This window comes from Natator depressus, chromosome 1, assembly GCF_965152275.1.
Source record: "Natator depressus isolate rNatDep1 chromosome 1, rNatDep2.hap1, whole genome shotgun sequence".
NCBI lineage: Eukaryota > Metazoa > Chordata > Testudines > Cheloniidae > Natator > Natator depressus.
In genome coordinates, this window is record NC_134234.1 from 34013086 (window position 1) to 34027485 (window position 14400).

At 38.4% G+C, this 14400-nt stretch overlaps 1 protein-coding gene across 1 annotated transcript in view; it reads left to right on the forward strand.

The window, feature by feature from the left end:
• Positions 1-14400, forward strand: part of DYNC2H1 (dynein cytoplasmic 2 heavy chain 1) — a 389779-nt gene that overhangs the window by 354075 nt on the left and 21304 nt on the right. The window lies entirely within an intron of this gene.

Below are 14400 nucleotides of genomic sequence, written 5' to 3' on the forward strand. Positions count from 1 at the left end.
ACCTTGGTTCAAGTGATCATGAGCTAATTCAGTTCAAACTGAACGGAAGGATAAACAAAAATAGATCTGTGACTAGGGTTTTTGATTTCAAAAGGGCTGACTTTCAAAAATTAAGGAATGAAGGATCTAGATGTCATGAAAAATATCTGTAATTCAAAACTGAACAATCTGCACATTAAATTTTAACAATTTAAATGCACAACTTTTATTAATATTTTATCATGCCATCTTTTCAGATTTATTACTTTAAAGTGAAATGTATCTAGCAGCTACATGTAAGAATGCTATGATTCTTTAAATCAGCTTCTGCACCAGATGACTGGAGGATAGCTAATGTGACACCAGTTTTTAAAAAGGGCTCCAGAGGTGATCCTGGCAATTACCAGCCTGTAAGCCTGACTTCAGTACCAGGCAAACTGGTTGAAACTATAATAAAGAACAATATTCTCGATATACAGATGAACATAATTTGTTGAGGAAGAGTCAACATGGTTTTAGTAAAGGGAAATCATGCCTCACCAATCTACTAGAATTCTTTGAGGGTGTCAACAAGCACGTGGACCAAGGTGATCCGCTGCATATAATATACTTAGATTTTCAGAAAGCCTTTGACAAGGTCCCTCGTCAAAGGCTCTTACGCAAAGTAAGCTGCCAGAGGTAAGAAGGAAGGTGCTCTCACGGATTGGTAACTGGTTAAAAAGATAGGAAACAAAGGGTAGGTATAAATGGTCAGTTTTCAGAATGGAGAGAGGTAAATAGTGGTGTCCCCCAGGGGTCTGTTCTGGGACCAGTCCTATTCAACATATTCATAAATGGTCTGGAAAAGGGTAAACAGTGAGGTGGCAAAATTTGCAGATGACACAAAATTACTAAAGATAGTTAAGACCCAGGCAGACTGCGAAGAGCTACAAAAAGATCTCTCAAAACTTGGTGACTGGGCAACAAAATGGCAGATGAAATTTAATGTTGATAAATGCAAAGTAATGCACATTGGAAAGCACAATCCCAACTATACATATAAAATGATAGGGTCTAAATTAGCTGTTACCACTCAAGAAAGAGATCTTGGAGTCATTGTGGATAGTTCTCTGAAAACATCCACTCAATGTGCAGTGACAGTCAAAAAAGCAAAGAGAATGCTGGGAATAATTAAGAAAGGGATAGCTAATAGGACAGAAATTATCCTGTTGCCTCTGTATAAGTCCATGGTATGCCCACATCTTGAATACTGTGGGCATATGTGGTCACCCCATCTCAAAAAAGATATATTGGAATTGGAAAAGGTTCAGAAAAGGGCAACAAAAATGATTAGGGCTTTGGAACTGCTTCCGTATGAGGAGAGATGAATAAGATTAGGACTTTTCAGCTTGGAAAAGAGACGGCTAAGGGGAGATATGATTGAGGTCTATGAAATCATGACTGGTATATATATGTGAAAAAAGACAGACATCCAATTTGTAATAGAAACAAGTTTCCATACTACAAAAAACACTCTTGCTAGTTGGCACTCTTGTTAGCCTCATCAGAGAGGACAAGGATTTAATAATATAAAAAGAGAACATAAGAACGGCCATACTGGGTCAGATCAAAGGTCCATCTAGCCCAGTATCCTGTCTTCTGACAGTGGCCAATGCCAGGTGCCCCAGCGGGAATGTATAGAACAGGTAATCATCAAGTGATCCATTCCCTGTCGCTCATTCCCAGCTTCTGGCAAAACCAATCTATGCTCTCCTCTGTAAAGAAGCTCCCTTCTAGTGGAATTTGAGTCATGTAGGAGAGAGAGTGTATAGAAAGCTTGCACTGCCACTACCCGTATAGTACCTCTTTTGCAGATAAAGAGAAGTCTTTACTTTCCAGGACTATCATCTAGCACCTTACATTAGCACAAAATCACTTGTGTACCTAAGTACCTGTTTGGTCCTGTTTAGTGTTTTCTTAAAAGTGGGACCTCTAGGGAGAATAGTTTGGGAGGGATATTTTGAGCTCATATGAATAGAAAATGAATGTAGATAACTTCAGAACATGTGTGTCGGAAGCAGAGTCCCTGATTTAGTATTTTTTGTTTGGATTTACACATGTTCTTGGTGCTGGGTTAGCAGGTAAATCCCAACATACTTATTATACAGCATAGAGGTTCTTTGTGGAAACCAAACCCTCATTTCTAAGTTCATTGATCAAAGAACTCCAAACACTCTTCCAGATGTTGCATGCAGTACTCAAATAAGAGGAGACCAAGGACTAATGTAGATGGAGTACGCTTTGAGAGCATTGACCTTACTTACATTGGATGAACAGAATATTTTTTAACTCAAAAAAGGTTGTAACTAGGGCTGTTGATTAATCACAGTTAACTCAAGCTACTAACTAAAAAAAAATTAATCGCAATTTAAAAAAAAAAATCACGATTGATCACAGTTTTAATTGCACTGTTAAACCAAGCATACCAATTGAAATTTATTAACTATTTTTGGATATTTTTCTACATTTTCAAATATATTGATTTCAGTAACAACAAAGAATACAAAGTGTACAGTGCTCACTTTACATTATTTTTATTACAAATATTGCACTGTAAAAATGATAAAAGAAATTGTATTTTTCAATTCACCTCATACTGGTACTGTAGTGCAATCTCTTTATCATGAAAGTGCAACTTACAAATGTAACTGCACTCAAAAACAAAACAATGTAAAACTTTAGAGCCTACAAGTCCACTCAGTTCTACTTCTTGTTCAGCCAATCGCTTAGACAAACAAGTCTGTTGACATTGCAGGAGATAATGCTGCCCGCTTCTTATTTACAATGACACCTGAAAATGAGAACAGGCATTCACATGGCACTTTTGTAGCCCTCATTGCAAGGTATTTATGTGCCAGATATGCTAAACATTCACATGCCCCTTCATACTTCAGCCACCCTTCCAGAGGACATGCTTCCATGCTGCTGGCGCTCGTTAAAAGTGTAAATTAAATTTGTGACTCAACTCCTTGGGGAAAATTGTATGTCTCCTGCTCTGTTTTACCCACATTCTGCCATATATTTCATGTTATAGCATCTTGGATGATGACCCAGCACATGTTGTTCATTTTAAGAACACTTTCACTGCAGATTTGACAAAACGCAAAGGTACCAATGTGAGATTTCTAAAGATAGCTACAGCACTCAAACCAAGGTTTAAGAATCTGAAGTGCCTTCCAAAATCTGAGAGGGATGAGGTGTGGAGCATGTTTTCAGAAGTCTTAAAAGAGCAACACTCCGATGTGGAAACTACAGAACCCAAACCACCAAAAAAGAAAATCAACCTTCTGCTGGTGGTGACTGACTCAGGTGATGAAACTGAACATTCGTCAGTCCTCAGTGCTTTGGATTGTTATCGAGCAGAACCCATCATCAGCATGGATGCATGTCCACTGGAAAGGAGGTTGAAGCATGAATATTTAGCACATCTGGCACCTAAACATTTTACGACGCCGGCTACAACAGTGCCATGTGAACACCTGTTCTCACTTTCAGGTGACATTGTAAATAAGAAGCGGGCAACATTATCTCCCATAAGTGTAAAAAAAATGGTTTGTCTGAGTAATTGGCTGAACAAGTAGGACTGAGTGGACTTGTAGGCTCTAAAGTTTTACATTGTTTTATTTTTGAATGCAGGGTTTTTTTGTACATAATCCTATATTTTTAAGTTCAACTTTCATGATAAAGAGATTGCACTACAATATTTGTATTAGATTAATTTAAAAATGCTATTTATTTTGTTTTTACAGTGCAAATATTTGTAATACAAATAAACATAAAGTGAGCACTGTACACTTTGTATTCTGTGTTGTAATTGAAATCAATATATTTGAAAATGTAGAAAACATCCACAACTATTTAAATAAATGATATTCTGTTATTGTTTAGCAGCACAATTAATCACACGATTAATTGCTATTAATTTTTGGATGTTTTTCTACATTTTCAAATATATTGATTTCAATTACATCACAGAATACAAAGTGTACATTGCTCACTTTATATTATTATTTTTATTACAAATATTTTTTTAATTTTATTGATCGCTTGACAGCCCTAGTTGTAACTTGAATTTCAATAAAGGATGCATGAGTTGCAAAAGTATAAAGACTGGGTTCACAAAAGGATCAGGTGCCTAAATGTCACATCATCTAGATGCCAGAAGGGTGGGAGCCACGGCATTTCTCCAGCCAGGCACCAGCTCTTGCTGCTGGAAAAGAAGGCGCTCCAGGAAAACTGCCCTCCTTCAGAGTTATTCTCTCTCTTCTGTTAACAGAGGACAAGGAGCTGACCCCCCTGCTGCTTCCTCCTTACTTTAAACCTTGTTCCACAGCATGTAGGGTAATTGCACAAAATGGATTTGATGTGCATCATGGGGGAAAGGGAAGCACTTCACACTTCAAAATACTGCAAAAGAAGTCAGTATAACTGTGGTTGTTTTAATTTCTCCCAGGGAGCATGGTATGCAGTATTTGCCAGGAATCCTGTAGGAACTGAGTCGTTTGTGTTCATGACTGCACTCTTGCTGGTGTTGGGGCTGAGAAGCAGGAACATGGCCCTTTCTGGGGGCCACTTAAGTTGCTAGAAGAGTTTGCCATTCCCTCTTCCTTTCACTCTTTAGGACCTGCAACTGTTAAGGAAAAATATAGTGGTGTCTTTTTCTCCTCACTACCCTTTCTTTCCACTTCCCCCTTGCAGATACAGTCTAGTCCTGTATGTCTAGTGTGTTTAGCTTCAGAGAAAGTAAAGGTTAGTAAAACACAGGGTAAGAATGCTGTCTGGATGCATTGTCTGATGAGAATAGATGGAGGAAATATCCCAAAGGATCTTTTTAGAGGTGTATTCCAATCTTCAACTTGTTTTAAGATGTTTAAAATGAATGTGTTCACTAACATTTAAAGTTTATACCTTTATTCAGCATTCTGCTATTCTTATTAAATTTCAGAAAACAGTAACCCGTGAAAAGTTGACTCTGGTTTGATAAAAGTAAATTACCACTGCAGCTGAAATTAGATCATATTTGCTAATGCTTTCCTCAGCTATGCCTTGTTGCATATCAGCTTCTGGCACATTGTTACCTAGCATGTTGATCCTAATGAACTCAGAAATTTTATGCTCAAACTCTGTGCTATTATTCAGACTTACTGAACAAACATGGTTTCTGGGGCATGTCAAAGTAAAATGGGGAAATGGTGTTTTATTTGAAAGCAGTGAATAGTAATTTTGGTCTCTAGACACTAAAAAATCAAAGGCAAAATGGGAAAGAAGATAAAAAGAATTACATTGTCTTATGTCTCTGTCAAGGTTCCTCCCCCACTCTGAACTCTAGGGTACAGATGTGGGGACCTGCATGAAAACCTCCTAAGATTACTTTCACCAGCTTAGGTTAAAACTTCCCAAGGTACACATTAATTTTATCCTTTGTCCCTGAATCTCCACTGCCACCACCAAACTCTAACTGGGTTTACTGGGAAACGTAGTTTGGACACGTCTTTCCCCCAAAAATCCTCCCAACCCTTGCACCCCACTTCCTGGGAAAGGTTTGGTAAAAATCCTCACCAATTTGCATAGGTGACCACACACCCAAACCCTTGGATCTGAGAACAATGAAAAAGCATTCAGTTTTCTTACAAGAAGACTTTTAATAGAAGTAAAGAAATCCCCTCTGTAAAATCAGGATGGTAGATACCTTACAGGGTAATTAGATTCAAAACATAGAGAATCCCTCTAGGCAAAACCTTAAGTTACAAAAAAGACACACAGACAGGAATAGTCATTCTATTCAGCACAGTTCTTTTCTCAGCCATTTAAAGAAATCATAATCTAACACATACCTAGCTAGATTACTTACTAAAGTTCTAAGACTCCGTTCCTGGTCTATCCCCGGCAAAAGCAGCATACAGACAGACACAGACCCTTTGTTTCTCTCCCTCCTCCCAGCTTTTGAGAGTATCTTGTCTCCTCATTGGTCATTTTGGGCAGGTGCCAGCGAGGTTACCTTTAGCTTCTTAACCCTTTACAGGTGAGAGGATTTTTCCTCTGGCCAGGAGGGATTTTTAAGGGGTTTACCCTTCCCTTTATATTTATGACAGTCTCAAAATATGATTAGTACATGATTTGACCTAAGGGAAGGCCTTTTGCCTAAAGATTAGTATTCTGTATGTGTTCCTTCTAGCTTATATAGACTCCAACAGATGGCATTGGGGGAGCAATTGATATCTCAATTAGTAAGTCCCTTTGTATAAGGAAGTCATATTAAAGGCTTAATTCATGTAGTTTAAGAAACATACCCACCTGTTCACACATGACAGAAGCCCAGATTTTCAAACCTGGATCCCTTTTAAATCCATATTTAGGCAGCTAAGTAAAAGAGGCTTAATCCTTAGGGATGCACATGTGTCTAACTTTGGTCACCCAGGTTTGAAAATGGCAACCCTATTATACTAGACATATTTACCTAAATTATTGGCTTCCTTGTGGTTAGACCTGTGTCGGGTGTGCAGGGGTGGAGAGATACACCCACCTGTGTCCTTGTATAGAGGTGAGTGCATGGAGTGCTTCCTGCACTCCCTCCAATGTATATTCAAAAAGAGTACACTTTTTCAGGAAACTCTAATTGCAAGTTTAGTGGTTGCCATTAAAGAGTTATTTTCCCACAGTTTATCATATATCTGAAATATTTCATATTTCTTTGTACTTAGAGAAGGAAATAACAGAAGTATCTCAGAGTCTGAGAGTAAATATTGACTTTTAAACTGTTGTATATTTATCCTTTCTGAAATTTGCATTTTGAAGAAAAAGGAAATACAGTATAACTGCTTAATTAAACTTCTCTTAACCTAAGCCCCTGCACATCTGGATATCCACCCTGTCCTCCAACAACAGTATTTATCATTCATTACTGCCTTGCTTACCCAAATTCCTGTTTTTCTAAAGGCTTTGAATTTCTCTGAAACCACTGGAAAAACAGAATTGTACTGTACTGTTTTCAGGCAGTTGCCAGTGTTACCAAAAAATTGCTTCACTTCCTCTGCGCTTGTCTTCACATGAAAGTTAAAGTTAATCCGGAATAAAATAGGGGTGAATTTAAAGCAGATTAGCTATTGCTGCTTAATTCTATGTGTGGATGCTCTTATTCTGGAATAAGAGTGCTTTATTTCTCAGTAAGAGCCTCCATACATAAAGTTAATCAGTAATATATATTCCAGAATAACTCCCAGTGTAGATGGGCCTGTAGTTTTATATGATTTTCTACTTCAATAGAAGACCCCTCTGGGGATCAGACAAAGGATAAAAATACTATAATAGAGAATTCATTTGTAATTAGTCAAAACTTAAGAGGGGAAGTGCTTGACTTATATTGTAAAGGAGTTATATGAACCTAAAGTTGTATCAATGATAATGTGCAAATATGGTGGCCGCTGTTCATTTGAGGAGTGCTTGGAGAGTGTAGAAGATAAGGAAAGCTTTTTCTTTAAAATGGAAAATACACGTTTTGGATGTTAACTTGAACCAACTGAGACTATCCTAGCAGATTTATTTTGGAAAAAAGAAAATCTTATATTTATAATATAATGAAAGGGGTGCTTTGCTAACTCAGATTAATGAAAAGTTTTAAAATATTCTCCTTGGAATTGCTTTGCAAAGCTCTTTTGATACGTCTGCCAAGTTATTTTTCATACTATATTTGTAATCCTCATATGCAAAATTAATCTACAACAGGCTGTTTTTATAACATTTTAAAAGCTGGTTTGACCACAGCAATAAGAAATCTAACATTGTTTTAGAAAAATATGAAATTAGTGCTTATCTCAACAATTGTATAGAGTTGTGTTACAACTTTTTATTTTTATTTTTGGGGGGAATGTGTTTGAGTATGTGGGAGATTCAAAGTTACAAGTGTCATTCTTGCTATGATAGAGATTTTTTTAAGAGGAAGGTACTTCAACATTTCTAAAGATGTTTTGGCTCTGGAGTCACCTAATATCATCTGGAATTTTATTCCATAGTCAGACGCTGTCAACCAATAATGATTTGATCCCAGCTCTCACACATTTCATGCTGGGCTTTATAAACTGTATTATCTGTCCCAGAGGGAAAAAACCGTGTAAGTAATTCATAGTTAGAAGAACATAAGAATGGCCATACTGGTTCAGACCAAAGGTCCATCTAACCCAGTATCCTATCTTCCGACAGTGGCCAATGCCAGGTGCCCCAGAGGGAATGAACAGAGGAGGTAATCATCAAGTGATCCATCCCCTGTCGCCCATTCCCAGCTTCTGGCAAACAGAGGCTAGGGACACCATCCGTGCCGTCCTGGCTAATAGCCATTGATGGACCTATCCTCCAGGAATGTATCTAGTTCTTTTTTGAACCTTGTTCTAGTCTTGGCCTTCACAACATCCTCTGGAAAGAGTGCCACAGGTTGATTGTACGTTGTGTGAAGAAATACTTCCTTTTGTTTGTTTTAAACCTGCTGCATATTACTTTAATTTGTTGTCCCCTAGTTCTTATGTTATGAGAACACACCAGTCATGAAATTTGGGCTTTAATGTAGCTTTAATGTAGCTGGGGCTTGATCCATTAAATGTTTTAAAGATTAAGACGAAATCTTAAATAGCATCTGAAACTGACTAGAAACTAGTGGAGGGACTTGAACATAGGCCTGATGTGCTCCTCGTGGCCTAAGTCATGGAGGAGGAGTCAGGCAGCCAGATTCTGTACCAACTGGAGCACTGTGAGAGGCTAAGATGGCTTCATCAGGAGTTCTTCAGTAATCTGAAAATCAAAAAAGGGTATCCTACTGAAAAGTGGAAACATAGACGTGTTGCAAAGGATGAGAATAAAAGAATAGCACAAGCACCGGAGGGACAAAATCAGAAAGGCTAAGGCACCAAATGAGTTACCTAGCAAGGGACATAAAAGGCAACAAGATGTTCTATTAATACATTAGGGGCAAGATAAAGACAAAGGACAGTGTACGTTCTCTACTTAGCAGGGAAGGACAGCTAATAACAGGCGAGACCAAGATGCTGTTTTGTTTAAGTCTTGACTAAAGGTTAATTGTCACCAGATGCTTAACACAATTAATATTTATGGCAAGGGATAAGGAACACAAGTCAGAAAGAACAAGCGAAGGAATATTTAGATAAGTTAAATATATTCAGATAGGGCCTGATGAAATTCACCATAGGGTACTTCAGGAATTACCTAAAGCAATCTTGGTACTTTGGTAGCTAGCTAAAGCAAATACCCTTGAGAATTCTTGGAGAACAGGTGAGGCCTAGAGGACAGGAGAAGGGCAAACATAGTATCTATGTTTAAAAAAGAGGGCCTGGGGAATTATAGACCAGTCATCCTAACTTTGATACCTGGAAAGATACTGGAACAAAGTATTAAAATATCAGTTTGTAAGCACCTAGAAGTTAATAGGGTTTTAAGAAATTACCAATATGGATTTGACAAGAACAAATCATGCCAAAGCATTGTAATTTCCTTCTTTGACAGGGTTACTCATCTAGTGACTAAGACTGTTGTATTAATTTAGATGGAATATATGGGCTAACATAGCCCAGTCAATGTCTAACATTAAATAGGGTCTGGGGTTTGGTATACAGAGATCTCCGCCTGCTTACTACCATGATGCAAACACCATTAAAAGTCCTTTTAACCTTTTATTAAAATTAAAAAGAATGAAAAAAGAGCATTTGAAATGTTAAGTATTAAATAAAGCTTTCATTTTAACAACATTCCTTTTCCCCTTCATCTGTAGAGTGTTTTTAGAAAGAAAACCCCACTATTTGTCTGTCTGTTAGATGGTAGTAACTGTCCCTTTTGGAGAAAAGAGAAAAAGTTAGTTGAGATGGACTAAAGCCGTTGATGTTGCTGCTGTTGTTAACGTCAGATTGTGTTTCCTAAAGACAAACATATACAAGAGGGAAGACAAAAAGAATAGTAAAAATAGAAAAGTGCAGCTTCTCCCTCAGGTATTGATTTTCACTAGGAATCTCACTGCTGGAAAAACACAGGTACAGCACATGGTCTTATAAACCACTCTGAGACCTGGCAAACTTGTACCAGCATTGGGCTGTTTAGGGCACTGCTTTTAGCTTCCTCTTTTGAGTTACAGGCTCACAGCAGAGTTGCAAAATATACCATCTTGGTGGGTGAACCAGACTTTTATTAGACAGAAGGAAAAAGGAGAGGGCTAGGAAAGGAAAGAAATAAGGTAGGGAAGGAAAAGAACACACTGAGAGGGGGAAAGAGGAGGTGACAAAGCTGCACATTCCAGGTGGTCTTTGGAGTTAGCCAGAGCCAGTGGAGGTAACAATGTCATCTGTATCCCATCTCTGGTCTGGTATAGTCAGGACATTTCTGAGGATCAGGACGACAAAGGTGCAACATTGTCAGATACTATCCCGGGGTCCCAGGATACTGTGGCGATGGCCACAATGGTTGGACCTCACTTCTTTTCCCTTCTTTCAGTTGGCCAGCATCACAGTAGCCATCTTTTTGCCCCAAAAGGGGAGTGATGGGTGGAATAGCCCATACCCTCATTATTTTGTCCACCAATTAGGCCTACATTCTAACACACAAGTTTTTGGTCCATTCATTTCCAGTCCCACACTTGTTTACCAAGCATGATCTCAACACAGTCCTTGAATTATATAAGTAGGCCTCTCTTTGGGAGACTAATTTAGTCTCTGTTTTTCTTTTGTACCATTTCCCATCAACATCTGTTGTTAAAGGTATTGTGACATTTTATCAATTATCATTCACCTTTTACAAGTTAAATTACACATAGGGTAATTTTGTAGGCCCAATTATTACACCAGGGGAAGTAGTAGACTCGATATATCTTAATTTTGACACAGTCCCACACAGCATTCTAATATGAAAACTGGGGAAATGTGGACTAAATGCAATTACTATAAGATGGGTCACAAATGGTTGAAAAAATATTCTCAAAAAGTAGTTATCAATGATTCACTCTCAAACTGGAGGTCTGCATCTAGCTGGGTCCTGTGTGGGCCTGTCCTGGGTCCAATACTTTCAATATTTTCATTAATGATTTAGATAATGTAGTCGAGAGTACACTTCTAAAATTTGCAGAGGATGCCACACTGGGAGGAGTTGCATGCACTTTGGAGGACTGAATGAGAAATTAAAATGACCTTAATAAACTGGAGAATTGGTGTGAAATCAACAACATGAAATAAAAAAAAGACAAATGTAAATTATTGCTGAAAAGGATCTGAGGGTTACAGTGAATCCCTAATTGAATTTGAGCCAACAATGTAATGCAATTGCGAAAAAGGCTAATGTCATTCTGCAGAGTATTAACAAGACTGTTGTATGGAAGACATGAGAGGTAATTGTCTGTTCTACCCTGCACTGGTGAGGCCTCAGGGGAGTATTGTGTCCAGTTTTGGGTGCTACGCTTTTAGAAAGAAGTGGATAACTTGCAGAGAGACCAGAGGAGATCAACAAAAATAATAAAAGGTTTAGAAAACCTGACCTATGTGGAGATGTTAAAAAAAATCTGGGCATATTTAGTTTTCAGAAGAGAAGACTTGGTGGGGACATCATAGCCTTCAAATATGTAAGTGCTGTTATAAGGAGGATGATGATCCATTGTTCTCCATGTCTGCTGAAGAAAGGAGAAGACATACTTATCTTAATTTGCAGCAAATGAGATTTAGGTTAGATATTAAGAAAATTTTTCTGATTATAAGGATAGTTAGGTACTGGAAAGGTTACTGAGGGAGATTGTGAAATTCCTTTCACTGAAATTTTTTAATAACAGATTGCACAGACATCTTTCAGGTATGGTCTAGGTATACTTGTCCTGCCTCAATGCAGGGGGCTAAACTAGATGACCTCCTCAGATCCTTTCCAGCCCTACATTTCTATTATTTAATAATTGTGTTTACATTCAGCTTCAGATATACTCATTTACAGTATTCCAGCCTGGAGGTGACAAATGTATAGTTCACCTCATACAAGTACCATAGTGCAGTCTCTTTATCATGAAAGTGCAACTTACAAATGCAGATTTTTTTTTGTTACATAATTGCACTCTGTGGCGTTCTGTACCTCAGGGCAACACCATAGACCCCCATGTTCATCCTTATAAAATGATTGTGTGGTATCCAATGCAAAGTTTGTCATGTCGGGTGTCTTCGGAAGGTTCATGATGCACTGAGCATTGTTGTTATAGTGATGTTATAGTAATTGTTGTTATAGTAACGTTATAGTAATGTTATAGGTTATAATTTCATGTATATAGTTATGAGGCTGAAAATGTATCCTCATGACTTAAAGCAAGCCCAGGCAAAAACTCTCCAAAAGCAGAGGGGCAGTTCATACCTCATCAGGACATGTATGTGACAAACCCAGCCCAGCCTCACAGCAACAAAGGACACTGGCCTAGGCAACAACAAAGTATCTGTTGGACTCTCTAGTGAGTCACCCCCCTTCCTTTGGTCAGTTTGCAATGAGGTAATGCTCACCTGACTCTGGGGCGGGGGGGGCAAAGCCAAGAGGGAAGAAAGGACATGATAAAAAGGAAAGACATTTGCCATGCTCTTCCTCTCTCTTCCACCTCCATCTACAGACACCATCACCACCAAGCAACTGAAGCACTGATCAAAGGGGAGAGCCTGGCTGAAGGGCAACCAGCCAGCCTGTGGTGAGAAGCATCTACATTTGTAAGGGCATTGAAAGTGTTAAGATCAGCTTTGAATGCATTTTGCTTTTATTTCATTTGACTAAATCTGACTTGTTATGCTTTGACTTTTAATCACTTAAAATCTATCTTTGTAGTTAATAAATGTGTTTGTTTATTCTACCAGAAGCAGTATGTTTGGTTTGAAGCATGTCAGAGACTCTCCTTGGGATAACAAGCCTGGTACATATCAATCTATTTGTAAAATTGACGAACTCATATAAGCTTGCAGTGTCCAGTGGGCATAACTGGATACTGCGAGATGGAGGTTCCTAGTGTTGTGTCTGGGGCCGGGGATATTGGTTAGTGTCATTCAGTTGCATAATCCAAGGAGCAGCTTCCATGCCAGAGGCTATGCATGAACAACCAGGAGTGGGGGTTCTCACAGCAGAGCAGGGTAAGGCTGGATCCCAGAGTCAAGGATTGGAGTGACCTAGCAGATCACCGGTCCAGCTAACACCAGAGGGGGACATCATACACTCAAAAACAAAACAATGTAAAACTTTCGAGCCTACAACCGCTTAGTCCTATTTCTTGTTCAGCCAACTGCTAAGAGAAACAAGTTTGTTTACATTTACACAAGATAATGCTACACACTTCTTATTTACAGTGTCACTTGAAAGTGAGAACTGATGTTCACATGGCACTTTTGTAGCCAGCATTGCAAGGTATTTATGTGCCAAATATGCTAAACATTCATATGTCCCTTCATGCTTTGGCCACCATTTCAGAGGACATGTTTCCACGCTGATGACGCTCGTTAAAAAAATAATGCATTAATTAAATTTTTGAATGAACTGCTTGGGGGAGAATTGTATGTCTCCTGCTCTGTGTTCTACCTGCATTCTGCCGTATATTTCATGTTATATCAGTCTCGGATGAAGACCCAGTATGTTGTTCGTTTTAAGGACACTTTGCCTGCAGATTTGACAAAACGCAAAGAAGGTACCAGTGTGAGATTTCTAAAGATAGCTATAGCAGTCGACCCAAGATTTAAGAATCTGAAGTGCCTTCCAAAATCAGATCAGACCAGGGTGTGGAGCATGCTTTCAGATGTTTTAAGAGAGCAACACTCCAATCCAGAAACTACAGAACCCAAACCACCGAAAAAGAAAATCAATCTTGTACCTGTGGCATCTGACTCAGATGATGAAAATGAATATTCAAAGTCTGCACTGCTTTGCATCGTTATCGAGCAGAACCTATCAGCAGCATGGACACATGTCCTCTGGAATGCTGGTTGAAGCATGAAGGGACATATGAATCTTTTGTGCATCTGGCATGTAAATGTCTTGCAATACCGGCTACAACAGTGCCATGAGAATGCCTGTTCTCACTTTCAGGTGACATTGTAAACAAGAAGTGGGCAGCATTATCTCCTGCAAATATAAACAAGCTTGTTTGAGCGATTGGCTGAACAAGAAGTCGGACTGAGTGGACTTATAGGCTCTAAAGTTTTACATTGTTTTATTTTTGAATGCAGGTTTTTTTTGTACATAATGCTACATTTGTAAATTCAACTTTCATGATAAAGAGATTGCACTACAGCACTTGTATTAAGTGAATTGAAAAATACTATTTTATTTTTCCAGTGCAAATATTTATAATAAAAATAAATATAAAGTGAGCAGTGTACACTTTGTATTCTATTTTGT